Source organism: Cynara cardunculus (genome assembly GCF_001531365.2).
Source record: "Cynara cardunculus var. scolymus isolate 2C chromosome LG 16, CcrdV1, whole genome shotgun sequence".
NCBI classification, from domain to species: domain Eukaryota; kingdom Viridiplantae; phylum Streptophyta; class Magnoliopsida; order Asterales; family Asteraceae; genus Cynara; species Cynara cardunculus.
This window is the reverse complement of record NC_037543.1, coordinates 18,258,535-18,262,880: the sequence shown is the minus strand read 5'-3', so window position 1 is coordinate 18,262,880 and position 4,346 is coordinate 18,258,535.

Genomic DNA, 4,346 nt, shown 5'->3' with positions numbered 1-4,346 from the left:
TGAATGAAAGGGAGTTATAATCGTTCGGGAAGCTAATTCTGAAAATGGTAAATTAGAAGTTTTGGTAGAATGAACAGTGAAGGTACCTTGGAGTTCATTGAAGGGATTGCAGAGAAGAAGAGAGGCCGGATCTTTTGGGATCTTCATCTTCTTCACCATCATCATCTGCAATCTGCAAATGCGAATGGTAAGCAAGATTTGGATTCACCGTCAAATTGGTCACTCGACACTCGTAACCTAACCTTTTCAATTTCACTATTTATTCAAGGTTTAATTAAAAATAAATAAATAGAAAAATTAATAATTACTCTAGTCAATATCAGTTTTATAAAAAGTGTTTGGATTAGTTTATACCGGTACCAAAATGTATTAAACTGGTAATAAGATGTTTGGATTAGCTTATATATGTAAATAATCTTTGTTATCGGTACCACAACGGAATAAGTTGATAAGTTAGATATGATTAACTTATCAAAAACTCTTCATTACCGGTGCCAAACCGGTATAAATATTTTTTTCCATCCAAACACTAAAAACTATTTGTTATCGGTACTACATCGGAATTAGTTAATAAACATTTTGAATAAGCAATCTCAAACAACCCTTAAATCACGTCAAATCTTATGTTTCAGAAGAAATGATAAGATCATAACATTTTTCAAGGGGTAATTTATGGCGGCAAATATGTATTATCCTTGTTCATGCTTCAAACTCGGTTAAAAAAATAGATTTAACTAAGGAGCATTTTGGCCTTTTCATTAGAGTTTTAGAATATATTTTTCAACTTATAATAACATAAATTCTTACACAGATACCAAATGGGTATCCTTCTTCTGATACATCAACGCACTTTGAAGCAGTATTGGAAGGAGGTGCTAAATAGTTGTGTTAAGTTGTCTCGTATGTTAAAGAACCTTTTCCTTCCCTATCATCGTCCCTTTCGGCCTTTCGTATCCCTTGTTCTTCTTCAACCTCCCCCACAACAACCACCAAGTCCATCTCCGACCATCTTCTACAACAATATCTGTCCAAACAAATCCGTCTCCCAAATGGAAAAAAAGGATAGGTCTGTTTTGGTGTCAATTAGCAAACGACTATGGTAATCCCTAATGTACATCAGTTACGTCCAACAAGTGCTAACATAAAACAAGAATTTCTGAAAATAATCGATTAAAAAATCAGTAAATAAAAATTGTGGACCGCTCCATATTTGAAAATAATTTAGCTATATAATTTTATTAGATATGTAGGAGAATAAAATTATCTGGTAGTGATTGTGGATGCTTTTAAAATAGTTCATCCATCAACACTCACAATTAAATATGTACGCTGGTTCACGTATCAAATCAAATCCTGATATTTCAATTCCGGATTGGATTAGAATGTAATTATAAATCTCATCAAATCCCTAAAACCAAACGTGCCATAAATGTATTGCAAAAGAAACCCCTTAGAGTTAACATAGTTTTATCGTAATTATAGGTTAAAAAATGGATACTAATACGATAGATGATAGGGTTGAGTTCACGTGAGACCACTTCTTTTACAAGAGGCCCACTCTCAGCCTTTGGATTTCCTTTGATGTCACGAATCTTCATCTGTTATCCCAAATAGTGGTCTCACATGATCCTACCGCCCCACCTCTACCCACCATTATGTCCAATCATCTACAACTCCAACACAACCTGTACCACCCCATCCACAACCCATCGCAAACACCACCCCCATCCCTTACCACCTCCTAACCATTTTTCAAACAACGCCAAACCGATCAAACAAACTTTTTAATCCAAAGGTCAATGGGAATCAAAGATTCAAAGCGGAGCTTGTAAACACTGTAACACTGATTAATCAAGGTACTCATATATGGGAACTGCATGTTGCGCGATAGTATGTGTATTTTGATTAATGATCTGAAGATTGTCTATATAAATATGTATTAGTTGTTAATAAAATTATCAACAAATAATATTCAAATATTTCTAAAAAGTTAAATAAAATATAATTAGTGAAATATTAATACACACACACACACACACACACACACACACATATATATATATATATAGAGAGAGAGAGAGAGAGAGAGGTAGAGGCATCATCCTCTTTCTAAAAAGAAATAAAATTCATCATCAATCAGATAAACAATGCATAAGTTATCCACACCCATGTTGTTACTATTACTCATTTATTTAATTTTACAACTTTATTATTAAACAAATCTCTCTCTCTCTCTCTCTCTCTATATATATATATATATCAAAATTTCACTAATTAAATTTAATTAGTTTTTTTCGAATTATTTGAATATATTTGTTGATGATTCTATTAACAGCTAACATATATTTATATAGACAATCTTCGAACCATTAATCAAGGTACTCATATTACCGTGCAACACATGGTTTCCACACTAGTTTATTACTAAATGGTAAACTGAAATTGTTTATGTAACACACTCGTGTTCACTCAAAACGCGTACATGATACTCTGCTTATAAACACAATAATATAACATAGGATAATGAATATTTAGCGGCCATGTGCCAATGGGTAAGGGGCTGTTTGGCAGTTGCTGAATGATTTAGTTCAGAATAGTTAAGAGGTTAGAATGGCTAAGAGAATCAGAATGGTTAAGTGCTGAATGAAACAAGGTTGTTTGGTAATTGTTCTCTGAATGACAACAAATTACCATTTTAACCCTCAAGAAATACAATCAATTCTAAAACGGATATATAGAAAAGATGTTGTTCTTCATATCAGTATCAAATCCTCAAGAAATTGCAAAATGACGGTAATCCAATCATCATTAACATTGTTACAAACATGAAATTAGCAATAAACACCATCAATTTCCAAAGAAAAATGCTAAATTCTCTAAACCAAACCCTAGACAGGAGAGGACGCAGCAGTAAGGAGGCTGTGGAAGGCGACTGGAGATGGCGACGAGCGGCGGCGACAAACGGCGGCGACTAGATGCAAACCCTAGACAGGAGAGGACGCAGCAGTAAGGAGGCTGTGGAAGGCGACCGGAGACGGCGACGTGAGGCGGCGACGAGGCGGCGGCGATCGTAGGGTGGGGGGAGGGGCTGTAAGCAATGTGTGAGGAATGTTGGGAGAGAGGGAAAATATGGAAAAAGAGAAGTCTGAATGGTTTAGAGACCCCTTAGATGCAAAATGGTTAAGAGGGAAAATGTAACCATTCAGAGCCATTTTTTTTTGCCAAACAACCTTGACCTCTTACCGATTAAGAGGTTGGCTCTTAATGTAACCATTAAGAGCCAAACAAACAGCCCCTAAGTGTTTATCAGGTAAAAGTCATCACCTTCACTTACCTTACTATGTAAGATTATCGGCCATCAAAATGGCATCATAAGTTTGCTTGTAAACGCCTCTTACATGATAAATACTAACCTGGTAAAAGTTACCACCCTCATTTATCAGGTAAAATAAATGCCCTAATATATGCTTGCCCGACCCCGACATTGAAGTTAGAGCTGATCATTTGCAGGCTTGGATTGGGCGCACACTGGACCTAACTTGTTTTTTGTGTCCAACGGGCCTAATATCGTAAACTCAAGCCCCTTTTTTCGGTTTGACAACTTGCCAATGCCCACCCTATAAACGGGTCGGGCTTGCCCTGGGGCTAACAAGCCTAAAAATGTAACTCTTATAAATCTATATACTTGATCAGTAACAATTAATAAACAAATGTGAAACCAAAAAGTAAAGAAAAACCCCGTTGCGATTAAAATTTAAAGCAACTAAAATGACAAATTGATCTCAACAAGTGGAGAAAGAAATGAAAAACAAAATTTGCACTTCCATAAAATCAATATACATTCCTATTTTTTTATATAACATTAATATTTACATTAAGAGGTAAACAAACAACCTTTTAACCTTTTGAGTCCTCAAAAATAACCAAGAGTTCCATTCTATAACTTTAATAATTTAATTTTTTTAAAAATATACTAGTATAATTTTAATTAATAATAAAAAAAATATTAATTATAAAAATATAAATGGACTGAATTGGTCTGTCCATATATATTTATACATAGTCCATGTCCGTCCATTAATTTTAACAAACAAATCCGAGCCTGTCAATTTTCTCGATAACGGTTGTCTAAGCCCGTATTTCTAGCAGGCCGGATCTAACGAGTCGTCCCACTCATAAACAACTTTAATTGAAATTAACAGTGAAAAAACCCTCCAATGGAGAGATGCTTTCATGTTCCATTCCTCTTAGCATTTTTGAGACATCATCCCAACGATCTAAGTTTAAAAAAATTAAAAAAAAACCAACAAATTTTCTCATTTTGAATAGTTTAGTCCTTAAACTAT